Source organism: Lissotriton helveticus, chromosome 5_1 (assembly GCF_964261635.1).
Source record: "Lissotriton helveticus chromosome 5_1, aLisHel1.1, whole genome shotgun sequence".
Classification (NCBI taxonomy): Eukaryota; Metazoa; Chordata; class Amphibia; order Caudata; family Salamandridae; genus Lissotriton; species Lissotriton helveticus.
The window spans coordinates 1,752,694,804-1,752,709,760 of NC_136065.1; positions in this window are offsets into that span (position 1 = coordinate 1,752,694,804).

Here is a 14,957-nt window from a genome sequence, read left to right on the forward strand (position 1 = left end):
TGTGTAGTACATTTCTATTGAGGTCCTGAAGAATTGCCAGACAGGCATGAAACATGTCGACCTTTTAGAGGGTTGAGTCAGTCCGCTGTCAATTATACAGTTTCTTTCTCCCCTCCCACCCTTTTAATAAGGGAGTCAGCCACCCGAATAAAAATCCCTTGTGGACTGACTCACCTCCCTTTTAAACCTCACTTTCCCTTCACGACTACACCACCACCAGACCCCTCACACGCACGCAAACTATTGGCTGGAACAAAAGATCTCCAACAAAGAGCGCCTACGGCGCCCGTCAGACATTGCAGCGCCAGTCTGACGAGAAGTAGGGGACCAATGATGAAGCATGACACCTAGATTCCTGGGTGTGTGAGGTCCCTTAGTTCCTACAAGGGAACACCTAGTTCCCTGACTTTAGTTTTGTCTCCACTTTCCCATACCTCCTTTGGATTCCCGGGGAACTCAGTATCCTTTTTGCTTACAAGTTATCTGGACATATACTTTGGACCCCGTAAAAAACTGTCCACACTGGTTCCTTCCTTTGTACCAAAGTGAAATAAGATGTCTTTTCTGCAGTAATAAGATCTTTGTATTTGGAAAGGGCACTTCTATACACAATTTTGTCTGTAGGGTTATAATCACGGCGCCAGTGCCTTTCCAAATTTCTGCAGTGTTGTCTCTGCAGACGAAGGGATTCCGTGAACCAAGGGGCCGAGGGAAGTTTTCTAGTGTGATGGGAGGTTTTGAGGGGAGCTAGCTTAAGGCAGGCCGTATGTAGGCTGTTAAGATAGTTGGTGGAAGCTAGTGAGGGATCCTGTTGGGTAGTGATAATGCTGTTGAGCAGCAGAGCAGTGAGGTGGGGAGGGTTAATGTTTTTCCAGTCTCTAAAAGTGATGGAGGACGAGGATGAGGAGGAGGATGGAAGGGAGTTAAGTTTTATAGAAAAACAAACTGCTGAGTGATCAGTCCAAATAAGGGGGATCACCCTAGTGACCGAGATGTGTGGGTTGCTGGTAAATAACCCATCTAGGGTGTGTCCGGCTATGTGAGTGGACTGATTGACAATTTGCTGTAGGCCAATTGCTGCTAGATCGTTGATTAGCGCCGTGGTGTCAGGGTCACATAAGGCTTCAAGATGGAAATTGAAGTCTCCCAATATGGTGAAATGTGGAACTCCTGCAGAGACCTCGATTAGGTTATTGAGGTTGTTGAGAAATTTGGACCTAGATCCTGGGGGGCGGTAGAGTAGAATGCCTGTGAATGAATGATTGCCAGAGAGGCTGATGGTAAAGGAGAAAGCCTCACACTCACTGTATTTAGAGTTAATAACTTTGATTTTAAGATGGTTCTTATAAATGATGGCTATTCCCCCGCCCTTTCTTTTGGTTCTGTCCAGCCTGCATACACAATAATTGTCTGGGGTAGCTACTTTGAAATCTGGGCCTGAGGAGTCATCGCCCCAGGTTTCAGTGATGAATAGAAGGTCTAGGTTGTGTGACTCAATGAAGTCTGAGATTTCCGTTTTGTGCTTAGGGACAGAGCGCACATTAATAAGTGCTGTTGAAACCTGGGGGGTGGAGGGAGTAGAGAGGGTGAGGGCAGTGCAGGTAGGGCATTTGTAAGGGCCTATGATAGGGTTCGTGTGTAGCAGATGCGGTAGGGGATGTGGCAAATCTGCTAAAGTGTTCAGTTTTCTGAGTTGGTCAGAGGTATATTTGAAATCGTTCGATTGATGAAAGGTGTGGGATGAACCAAGATCAGGAGGGGGGCCCTTGGCCCGGCCTCGGCGCGGACGAGCGCAGACGAGCTTGCCTTAAGCGTGCCTTCGGCTCACTCGCTACTACTCTCTACTACTCGCTCTCTACTACTACTCTCTACTACTCACTCTCTACTACTCTCTACTACTCACTACTACTCTTTACCACACCCCCTCTACTACTCTACTACTCACTCTCTACTACTCTCTACTACTTTCTCTCTACTACTCACTCTCTACTACTCTCTTTACCACTCTCTACTACTCACTCTCTACTATTCACTCTCTACTACTCACTCTCTACTACTCACTCTCCACTACTCAATCTCTACTACTCACTCTCTACTACTCACTCTCTACTACTCTACTGCTCTCTACTACTCTCTCTACTACTCCCTCTCTACTACTAGCTCTCTACTACTCACTCTCTACTACTCTCTACCACTCACTCTCTACGACTCTACTACTCACTCTCTACTACTCTCTCTCTACTACACACTCTACCACTCTCTACTACTCTCTACTACTCTCTCACTAGTACTCACTTTCTATGACTCACTCGCTACTATTCAGTCTCTACTACTCACTCGCTACTACTCTCTACTACTCACTCTCTACTACTACTCTCTTACTACTCTCTACTACTCACTCTCTACTACTCTCTACTACTCACTACTACTCTCTACTACTCTCTACTATTCTCTCTCTACTACTCACTCTCTACTACTCTCTTTACCACTCTCTACTACTCACTCTCTACAATTCACTCCCTACTACTCACTCTCTACTACTCTCTACTACTCACTCTCCACTACTCAATCTCTACTACTCACTCTCTACTACTCACTCTCTACTACTCTACTGCTCTCTGCTACTCTCTCTACTACTCCCTCTCTACTACTAGCTCTCTACTACTCACTCTCTACTACTCTCTACTACTCTCTACCACTCACTCTATACTACTCTACTACTCACTCTCTACTACTCTCTCTCTACTACTCACTCTACTACTCTCTACTACTCACTCTCTACTACTCACTCTCTACTACTCTCTCTCTACTACTCACTCCCTACCACTCACTCTCTACTACTCTACTACTCACTCTCTACTACTCACTCTCTACTACTCTACTGCTCTCTACTACTCTCTCTACTACTCCCTCTCTACTACTAGCTCTCTACTACTCACTCTCTACTACTCTCTACCACTCACTCTCTACTACTCTACTACTCACTCTCTACTACTCGCTCTCTACTACTCTCTACTACTCACTTTCCACTACTCGCTTTCTACTACTCGCTCTCTACTACTCACTCTCTACTACTCTCTCTACTTCTCACTCTCTACTACTCACTCTACTACTCTTTCTCTACTAGTCTCTACTACTCACTCTCTACTACACACTCTACTACTTGCTCTGTACTACTCTCTACTACTCACTCTCTACCACTCCCTACTACTCACTGTTCTACTCACTCTCTACCTCTCACTCTACTACTCTACTACTCTCTACTACTCATTCTCTAATACTCTACTACTCTCTACTACTCTCTCTACTACTCTCTACTACTCACTCTCTACTACTCTCTTCTACTACTCTCTACTACTCACTTTAATACTCACTCTCTACTACTCTACTACTCACTCTCTACTACTCACTCTACTACTCTCTACTACTCACTCTCTGCTACTCTCTCTCCTACTCTCTACTACTCACTTTCTACTCTATAATACTCACTCTCTACTCTCTATCTCTCTCTCTACTACTCTCTACCTCTACCTCTCTACCTCTACACCTCTACATCTACACCTCTACCTCTACCTCTCTACCTCTCCCTACCTCTCTCTACACGCACACACATATGCACATATAGATACGCATATGCATTTATATATATGTATGTGTGTGTGTGTATATATATATATATATAAATATACATACATATATAAACATATATATAAAATGCACATCTATATAAAAACAAATATAAATGCATGCATACATATACATATACGCATACAAATGCATGCTATGTACATGAAAGTTTGAAAAACACTAATACAAGCAAAGCTAAAAAGCCACCTAATTACAAACCTATTGCATTTTCAATGCTTGCTTACTTTGGTACCATCAAGAAGGCATTCAGATGTGTCACACATTTGCCATAAATTCGGAATGTTAGTACTCTAGTTGCTCATTAGATCACTGTAGTAAAGATACTGCTCACCAGGGATGTCAGCTGCTGGTATTCAAAGTGCATGTTTCAGTCTGCATGTCAGAATTTTTTAATGAAATAGAATAGGATTTGAGAAATCAAAATGTGTACTCATTTTTCTTTCTGCAGCACTAATCATAATTTCTGTGGCAAAATGAACCCCCTCATGTTGTTCCTTTGCAAATTAAATGTTTTAAGTGTTGCCACTTTATTCCAATCAAGATGGCTTCAGGTGTGCCATACTTTTGTCATAATTAAGACTGTTAGCGTTCTAGTTGTTCTTTAGAACACTCTGGGAGATTCTGTCATTGGGCTATATTTGGGCTACATCTGGGTGATATTTGTGCTACATTTGGGCTCTTTTGTCTCTGGTGGCCATCTTGGGAGATTTATTATGAAGTTTCCTAATTTCCTCATTTACTACAGTCTCCTCAGTAGGAAATACTTTCAATTTTTTACTTTGATTCCATCAAGGAGGCATTCAGATGTGTCACACATTTGCCATAAATTCTGAATGTTAGCACTCTAGTTGCTTATTAGATCACTGTAGTAAAGCTACTGCTCACCAGGGAAGTTTGCTGCTGGTATTGAAAGTGCATGTTTCAGCCTGCATGTCAGAATTTCTTAATGAAATAGAAGAGGATTTGAGAAGTCACTCAAAATGTGCCCTAATTTTTATTTCTGCAGCACTAATCATACTTTCTCTGGCAAAATGAACCCCCTCATGTTGTTCCTTTTTAAATTAAATGTCGTACCACTTTATTCCAATCAAGATGGCTTCAGGTGTGCCATACGTTTGTCATAAGTAGGACTGTTAGCGCTCTAGTTGTTCTTTAGAACACTCTGGGAAGCTGCAGTAGAACACAAAGGAATCAACTGACAGACTCTGCTCTTGTTGGATGTACATGTTTTACTGAGAATGTCAGACTTCATTCTCACATGACTGAGGAAGATAATGTGAATTTACAGAAAATATACTCTCAGTTTAGCTTATAGATCACCTTCCAAACCTCTGTGGGAAAAGCATGAGAAAATAGTTTTCTCTAAAACATGATTCATGATATCCCATGGTAAAATCACCTTAGATCACACCACAATTCCTAAAATTAGTATGGTACTATCAACAAATGATTTATAATGTAACTAAAGTCTTAAAACCTTCTATTAACTGCAATGCTTTTTAATGAGGTGCAAGCATGTATATTGGTCCCAAGATGGCTGCCAACAATTTCTGCTTTGGAGTGTTGACAGACAGTTGACAGCCAATCAGCATGCACGTCGCAGCCGGTTTGGAATTTTCACCGGACCTGCTCCCCAACAATCCACTGTAGAAATGTACAGCCCTGAAGAGTCACATCCTTCACACGATGTGACGAAACACGTGTCGGCTTGTTTGTATTTCCACATGAACTGATCAAGATTGAACTTTATAAATTACTTTTCATGCATCGCTGGATCTCGAGCTTCATTACGGTGTTTCACATGAACTTTGTCCATCTTACCTCCTTCTACTCCTCCTCTACTACTTTCCTGTACCCTTACCATGTGCTGCTGCTGTGGGTGCTGCCTTTGGGTTGCCCCTGGTACAATTCCCACAGATATTGTAGTCATCTGACTGTCTGCTGCAGTAACTTGGTAACTCTTCTATTCTTTTCTTGTTCTTGCTTTTCTTGCAAAAATGGGCTATGTGTGCTTAAAGTTTGGCCCATGGCTTTGCGTCCATTGCCACTATGGTATCTAAGCTGTCCTGCATGTCAGGAGGCAACATTTTCTTGACTAAATTATGAAACAGTACATAATTATCTCCTGTCACTTCCTGTCCCTGACCACATCCTGGGTCCACTTTTCTTTAATCTCATTTACTTATTGCACGGGGTCCTCATTTAGTTGCATAAACTGGGTCATGAGGTATTCAATGTCTGGCCTATCGAGGTTCATTTACCTCAGCTGATCCCACACTACAGATAGGGCCAAATTAAATTGAGCCCCATCACATCTGGTGTCAGTGAAGGTCACAATTCTAACTGAAGCCTTCTGAAATACTGTGTCAGTTTCATTCTCTATGGGGGAACTAAGCATGCTTTTTACAATCCCTACTGCTAGGATGATCTCTGAAGTCTGTTTTTTGAATGCCCTGATCCATTTCCCTGCTCTCTCTGTAAGCAGTGGCAATTGCTTCCTGAGGTTTCCTTTGCCCATCTGTGGCCAACAACATACTGTGATGCCCCAAGTCCCTTACATTTCAGGGGCATCTGATGCAAAAGAATAGTGGAATGTTGGAGATGGTGCTGTCTGGTGTACTTCTGCCATATACGTAGACATTTCCTCATGTAAAGGTGGTCCCAATCTGGATTACCCTACACTCACCATCATGTCAAATGGGTCACAGGACACATTTTGTGGCAATGGGCTCATTTGTGGAGCTAACCGCCCAGCCCAGTCTGCTAAATTCTCTATATATGGCACAACACTCTAACAGCTATTTTCTCATTCTGTGACAATTTCACTGTGAGGGAGGTCTGCACTGCACTAATTTGATTGTGCACTCATTTGTTGCACTGGTCTGGTGTGGAGTGTCAAGCTCCCCTTAACCTCACTTTGGAACTGCAACGGCTTGAGCTCTGTCGCTAAAGGCTTCCTAATTCTAGGGAACACATCTTCGTCTCTTTCCCTTTGCATCAGTCAGTTTAGGCAGTGTCCACGTGTCCCTTGTGTTGTCTATATCAATGAGTGGTCTCCCTTGGATACCATAGGTAGGGTGACTTGCTTCTGAAATTTGAAGCAGTTCACCCATACTCTCCACACGCTAGTGTATGAATTTTATCCTGTGTGCTAATTTCCCAAAACTTTTCTGAGTGTGTCCTGGAAAGTTCTCGTCATACCCTTTACTCCTCACTTCACTTGCCTCTCTCCTACTCTCACTGCATGATAGCCAGTACTGCACACTCTCTGGGGAGACTATTGCACCCCACTTCTCCTTCAGCCAAGGGGGTGAACTATATTCAGTCCTTCTAAGCTCTTGTTCCCTTGATTGAGATGTTGACTGTCATGTCATATCTACATTTTTATGTACCCCACCCCGCAATCCCTACGTCTCTTTGCTGTGAGGTAGACACTCATTTTCTAATTACCCCTGCAGTAGTATACATTTTCTTTAGCAACTGCGAGGTTGCTGATGATATATGGGACTGGTCGTCACTATCTTCTGAACTCTGTTCTTCGCTCCTATCCTGGTGGGGGAGAGGCTGGATATAGATGCAGTACGAACTGTGCCTCTAATTGCCCTGAAAATTGGGGGTCCCTAGCCTCATTTGCTGCCTAGAACTTTCTTTTTTTGGCTTTGGTAGTCGTGGGGTAACCTTGCGGGTGGCTGTTGTGGAATGTGGAGGGGTTCCAATGTTAGGGTTCTCAAACCCTACTGCGGCTTCTTGCAGCTGTGCTAGTGGGTAGATGCTAGGCACCATGGGTGTCAGGCACATAGGGTCATATGTAGGTGGGGGAACAGCCTGAGTACTAGGGGTATCTCCTTGTGAGGAGTCTGAAATACTTTGGTGGCTTCCCTTTTCTTTAATTTGGCTCTTGCATATTTACTTTGGAGGTATGTGACATAAATTCAGTTATCCTTCTTTTGGTCAAGGATACGTATGCTTTGGGTGGCTCTAACCCACTACAGGCTTCTTGTCACTGGGGAATACCTTCTGCATATGCTCTATGGGGTCTCAGGGATTAAGTGTAGTTAATATTTTAACTTTTGTTTCTTTTCCTAACAGATCAAATATTCCTTATGTTTTAAAGTGGACTTGCATAAATCTTGCAGTGAGAAAATGTGCCTATATTTCTAACTTTGTTTTATCAATTATATGAGGCGCATTACAATATAAACTTTTCGTTTCATGCAATATCCATTAAAAAAACACAGTTTGCACATTACATGATATTACACAACACCATCATATTGTGGCCACATTTCTTTCAAGCATGCACGAGCTGACCTTCAGTCACACACAAATTAAAGTTCTATTCTAGGGCGACAATCACATCTCTACTCTACTTTCAGGTAAATACAACAAGCACCCCTGATGCCCTAGATGAGATTCCTTTCAAACCATGCATTTTAGAAATCAAGGAGAGACTGCTGGACATTAGATCCAGGATTGGGGGGATTGGGGATTTGAGTTCTCAGATTTTAACTGGAGGTAAAGTTTAGCTACACCAGCCTTTCGGCTGTCCCTCGGTGTCCAATTGAACACATATTGGCTTCTTCCAATTTCAAATTACCCACGTAGGCCACTTCCAACATGCCGTTGGGAATTACAGGTTAACTAGTTATGTAGACACTTTGTTGATTGTGCAACATTTACACAATTCGCCAACACAAAAACTTACATGCAGTACCCTTCTGTCTCTTATAACCTTAAATCTTATAATTAAATCATATTTACATTACATCTGTGTTAATTATTGCCAAGAAAAACACGTTAATTCATAAACAAGTATTGTGATCCGCTCTGTACTTACCTTAAAGAGATGGTAGTTCCTGGATCCTTTTCAAACTCCGTGCACTGTCAGCTCTTCAGCTTACACACAGCATTAGCTTACCTCACCAAAAGGTGCGCACTGGTCTCTATGCAGCAGGATGTAGGCAGTCTTATGGTACCAGCTGTCAGGTGGGGGCAGAAGGAACCTCTTATGCTGGCATGACCAACTGCTGCAGGGTGAATAAAACTCTCAATCCTGAATTAAATACATGGACTCTTCTTGCTAATGCCGGGAAAGTATATATTAACTAACAAGGAGCAAAACCTACAACACGGACTACACCTCAGTCCTGCTCAGGCTGTCTCTTCAGTCTTTGTCAAATGACTGCTGCCTAACACAATTCTTTATTGCAAGTCGTAAATAATAGTTGGCTTACAAGTTACTGATTTATGATGGCAAAACACTCAAAGACATGTGACCTCATAACCCAGAATTCCTGAATGAATCCATTACACCTTCTCCATTATACTTCCAAAAAAGATTAACGACGGGCAATTCTTCTGCCTATGAATGTGTGTGTGTTTCATGGTAGATGCAATTTACATGAAGTGCTTGCTGGCAGCATTGTGCGCCTAAGACCTTCGGGGTAACTTAGGGCCAGATGTAGGTAAATACTATTTACCGATTCTTAAATACCGAATTTTCCCGATCCGGTATTTAGGAATAGGTAAACAGTATGTAGGTAATTATTCGGTACATTTTACTGAATCGGTAAAGTTCGGTATTACCGATTCGGTATTTACTGAATCGGTAATTCCCATTCATTCCTATGGGCCAGGAGGCCCGTAGGAATGAATGGGAAGCCATTCACTGTTACCGATTCGGTAAATACCGAATCGGTAATATGGGGAACATTTTCAAGGGTGGCAGGGTGTCACATTGACACCCTATTGCACCCCTGAATAATGCATGGGTGCACATGTGGCACACATACATGCCCTAAGGGCATGTATGTCTGCCACATGGCACTTTTAAAAAAGCAAATAATTGCTTTTTTTAAAGGTATTCGGTATTTACCACCAACTTGTAGTTGGTGGTAAATAACGAATCCTTAAATGAAAAATTCACTCACTTGAGTGCTCCCTACATTAAGGATTCGGTAATTTACCGAATCGGTATTTTAAGAATTCGGTAGTTTACTGATTCCTTAAATTACCGTTCGGTAAATTACCGATTCCTTAAACGTGGCTCCTACATCTCAAACCCTAAATACCGGTCGGTAACGGCCGAAATGCGGTAATTTCTGCCGTTACCGACCGCCCGCTTCTTTAGCACTGATGGGCAATTTGAAATCGGGTTCTCCTTTGGATCCCTGCCCCGCTAAAATTCTGGCGAAATTGGCGGAGGTGATTAACCCATTAGTCAACCCGCTAATGAATCTCTCGCTGAGTCAGGGAGAGGTCCCGCAGGCCTGGAAGCAGGCGATGGTCATCCCGCTGCTCAAGAAGCCTGGTCTGGACCCTAAGGCCCCTGTGAACTATCGGCCAATCTCTCTGCTGCCGGCTCTTACGAAGGTTGTTGAAAAGCACGTGCAGACGGTGCTTTCCAATTTTCTGGAGGCGAACGAGATTCTGCATGCCACCCAGTCGGGTTTCCGCCCTAACCTCAGCACGGAGACGGCGCTCCTCGAGGTCTCTGAAACTATCAAGGAGACCTTGGACTCTGGGGGTAAAGCCATGCTGGTGCTGCTGGATTTGTCGGCGGCTTTTGACACCGTCCCCCATGACGGTCTCCTCACAAGACTCTATGAGATAGGACTACGGGGGACGGTGCTCAGCTGGTTTTCCTCCTTTCTAGCTGGCCGCCGGCAAACGGTCTGGGCCTCGCCAGACTCCGCCGTGATGCCGCCTCTGGGAGTTGGGGTCCCTCAGGGCTCTATTTTGAGCCCTACCCTCTTTAATATCTTCATGACCCCACTGGCGGCGCTGGCGGAGTCGTTTGGGGCCCGGATCGTATCGTATGCCGACGACACCCAGCTCCTTTTCTTGTGTGAGAGAGGAGGAGATTTTGAGGGGGAGAGTATCCGGGATTGCCTTGGGGCTGTGTTTCAATGGTTCCAACTGCACAGCCTCAAGTGCAATTCCGACAAATCGGAGGTACTCTTCTTTGGGTGCGATGCGGAGCCAGACTGGCGGGTTTGGTGGCCTACCAACATGTTCCCCCCCCACGTGTTCTTCCCAAATGGCCAAAAACTTGGGTGTTAAAATGGACAAGGAATTGTCTATGAAGGCCCAGATCCTGGGGGTGTCAGGCATGTGTTTTGGCCTCCTCAGGATGCTACGGCGGTTTCTGCCCCTATTATCGGAGGACCACAGGAAGCTGACTGTGCAGGCACTGATAGGCTCTAGGTTGGATTATTTCAACGTTCTATACCTGGGCCTGCCAGAGTACCTGCTACAGCGGCTCCAAGTTGTGCAGAACGCTGCAGCGAGGGCGATTTTTGGATTGAACAGACGTACCAGTGCCTCTGGTCTGCTCCGGACCTTGCACTGGCTTCCAATCCGTAAGCGGATCGCCTTTAAGACCTTGACTTTGACGTACAAGGCCCTCCATGTGACGGGAGCCAAGTACATCCAAAGGAGACTCGCCTTCTATCGACCCGCCCGTTCCCTGAGGTCCGAATCTCTATGGTTGGCGGTGGTCCCGCGAGTGAAGAGAGCGCGCCTGGGAGGCCGGTCTTTTGGACTACTGGCCCCCCAGTTATGGAACTCTCTGCCTCTAACACTTCGGGGAGCCACTAGTTTATTAGTTTTTAGAAAGGAGCTCAAAACTTGGTTGTTCACCCAGTAGGGCGTCTGTTTGTGTTTTCCTTTATCTGGTATTCTTTCCTTTTAATGTGTTATGTTAGCAGCCTACCTTAAATAAAAGCGCCGGGACACTCTTTTTGAGTAGCCGTGCGCTCTACAAAAACCAATTTAACATAACATAACATAACATAGTGGGCTACCTACATCTGGCTCTCTGTTACTTACTTGCACCCATTGTTTAATCAAGCACCTGTGTGCTCTTGGTAAATTCGAATATATGAACCTATTGTCCAATCAGGCCACAATCTGTTTGGAGGCAAGGCGTGCCTGGCGGTGCACCTGTGTGCTGATTCGTGAATGTTTTCAAGTCTATGAAGCATGAGTTGGTCTTAAACTGATAACCCCTTTTTATTTCACTACACCTTTAAGTGATACTTTTCACCTTTTTTGTGTCAGCGCAAGATTTGTACCTAAACCCGCTTTTAACCACAAGTAGCTGTGTGGTTTCCGCTTGTTCTTGATGTAGCACTATATTTTCATGTTTCATGTTTTCTACAGCGTGTTCATTTATTACATTTCCTACAAAAATCCTAAATTGCAATTTTTTTCGTCAACTGAAATTAGATTAGTTACAATTTACGATGCCTTGTCTTGTTTAGAGGAAGAGTGTTCTTTTTGTCTAATTTAGTTTTATCAGTCATTTTAGATAACTGTAATTTATTTTCATTAGAAAGGTTTTGCTGTCAGGTAAAATGAAAATGAATCTCAGAGAGAAGCTTGTAGAGAAATAATCTCCCAAATCCCGATATAATATTTGAATATCCATTGAGTATACAAAACAATACTTGTTCAGCAACAGTACAAGTTAACTTTAAAGGTGATTAGTTAATGTTTTGCTGCAACCAGCCCCTACCACCATATATAAAGAAGAAACTCAGTTGATAGGAATGTTAAATCAATCAAAGAGATTTGTAGAGTGCACAGCTACTCAAAGAGTGTACTGCGCAACTAACCTCATTGACCACCGGTGCTAAAACAAATTACTTAAATGACACTTCAAACATCCAGGTCTTAAGATGGTGTTTGAAGGTACATTCGTCCTTCATCATCCAGAGATGAAAAGAAAGTGAGTTCCAGATGGAGGCAGAAGGAAATAAAAAGGAGGAACCACCCCATCTTTCCCTCTTTGTTCTTGCGACCCTCGCCAGCAAAGCATCTGAGGAGCGCAGGGAACAAGCTGGCTGATATGCCGTAATATTTTTCTTCAAGCATCGTTGCCCTGTTTAGTAAAAGGCTCTGTGAGTTAGCACGAACCTTTAAACTAAACTCTCTCCTTGATAGGAAGCCAGTGCAGCTCTTTGAATGATGATTATATGGCTGCTTAGCCATATAAAGCTATTTTAATAGAAGCTGAGCTGCAGCATTCTTTACTACCTGCAGTCTTGTGGATTGGCATGTCAGTAAGCCCCAATAAGGGGCATTCGCATAGTACAGTCAAGAAGTGACAAGTGCACGCATTATCATTTTCGGATACTTCACGGGTAGCAGATTCAGGTATTTCTTTAGTCATTTTAAGAGACCATAACACCCACCCACAACACAATCGACTTTTGGGCCCAAAAAAGTCCTGTTATCACATTTTACCCTGAGGTTCCGAACTAAAGTAGTAGGGGCTGGTGGGGGCAGAACAAGACCAGGGCAATATTGACCATACCACGTGGATGGAGAAGTGCCAAATAGCAGGATCTCTGTTTTGCTAGTGTTGCACTGTAGATTGCGCACGTGCCTCCAGTGGAACACTGTTGAGAGGCAGGAATAACTATACAAGGAGTTAAGAATATTAGTGTCTAACATGAGGACAAACTGTGTATCATCAGCGTAGGACTCAATGTGCATGCCAAAGCTTTTGATATACGTGGCTGCAGGTGCTGTATAGACATTAAACAGTGTTGGGCTCAATGCAAAGCCATGGGGAACACCAAACTCTAGAGGCTATGCTCAGATAAAAATGATCGCAAGCAAGCCAATGCAGGACCTCTGACGCCGATGTTTCCCAATCATTGTACCAAAGTCGAATTTCGTTGCGCGCACTGCATCGCATTTTGGGATGCAGTGTACTCAACAAAATTCGTTTTATTTATTTAAATGTTTACTTACCTGTAAAACTCCGTAATCCATACATTACTACCCCCCATCCTGCCCATCCCCACGTCACCACCCTGCATTTCCTCCCACTGCCGGCCGTGGCTGGATAATGTCCAGGTGGGGAAGGTTGGCTGGGTAGTGTTGCTGGTGGAGGGTATTGAGTCAGTGCCGCGGTCTTGGTCATCGTAGTAGTTGTAGAGCATCCTGATATTGTGGTGGAAGAAGGAGCTAAGTTTGTTGCAGAGGTCCTGGGAGGGAGGGAAGTTGGTGGTTTCATTGTGGGGTCTGGTGAATTCTTGTATGATAGTGAAGAGTTCCTTGGAGTTGTGAGATTTGGAGAGAATTCTGCCCTGAATGAGGTATTTCTTCATTGATCCGATGAGTTGGTGGTGTGCCATGGTGGGGGCCCTGCAGGCAGTATGTGTTGTTGGGGTTTTGCTGTTTTTCCATGCTTTCTCCAGTCGTCGGCATCATCACTTGGATTCTCCGAGGTCGTCGGTGAACCAGGTGGCTTTCGTTTTGTGCCATCTGTCTGCATTCTAGAGGGGAACAAGAGTGTTGGCGCTTTTGGCGATCCATTGGTGAAGGTTGTTGGTTGCAGTGTCAGTGTCTTTTGTGGTAGGGGGAGAAGTTCCTCTGAAGGCAGAGGTGAGGTGTTCTTCAGTGATCTTGTTCCAGTTTCTGTGTGAGAGGTGTGGCATCGGCTTGTGTGTGGTGAGATTTGAGAAGGAGAAATGGACAGTCGTGGTCTGTCCAGAAAGGTTCTGTGGTGTGACTGAAGCAAATGTTACATCTGGCAAAGATGGGGTCGAGAGTGTGTTCAGCTATGTGGGTGGGGTGGGGTGGAGACGAGTTGCTTCAGTCCAATGTTGATGAGATTCTCTAGGAGGGCAGTGGTGTTTGGGTTGCTGAGGTTGTCTAGGTGGAAATTCAGATCTCCGAGTAGTACGTAGTTCATGGAGGCGAGGGCATGGAGAGCGATGTAGTCTGCAATGGTGTTGGTGAAGGGGGAGTGGGGTCCGTGAAGTGAGAGTTCCACAGAGTGTTGTTCTGGGGTTGAGCTGGATCTGGAAGTGGATGTGATCCATGGGGGGGGGGGTGTCATTCGAGTTGGAGGTTGTCAGTCGGAGGGAGCTTTTGTGGATGATGGTGAGGCCTCTTCTGGGGCTGTTTGGGTGGTCTTTCCTCAGGATCCTGTATCCGTCATGGATGACGGTAGCAGAGCTGGCGTTGATCCAGGTCTCTGTGAGGAAGGGGATGTTGGGCGAGAGGGTGTTGAGGTGGTCCCAAACATCTACTGAGTGTTTCTGCAGAGATCACAAGTAGAGTAGGATGCAGCTCAGGGTTTGAGTGCGCTGGCGTCCGGTGGGTTGGCGATGGCTGTCTGGGTCAGGAGGTGGGTGAAGGTGCAGAGGCAGTGTCGGCATGAGAACGGGCCTTGGGAGTTGCTCAGCGTTGAGAGCTGGCAGTTGTTGTTGCATCCAGGGTTGACTGCGTGGAGAGTGCTAGAGTTGTAGCGGCGGGGGTCTGGGGACCAGGTTCCCTGGCGCTGGTCGCGG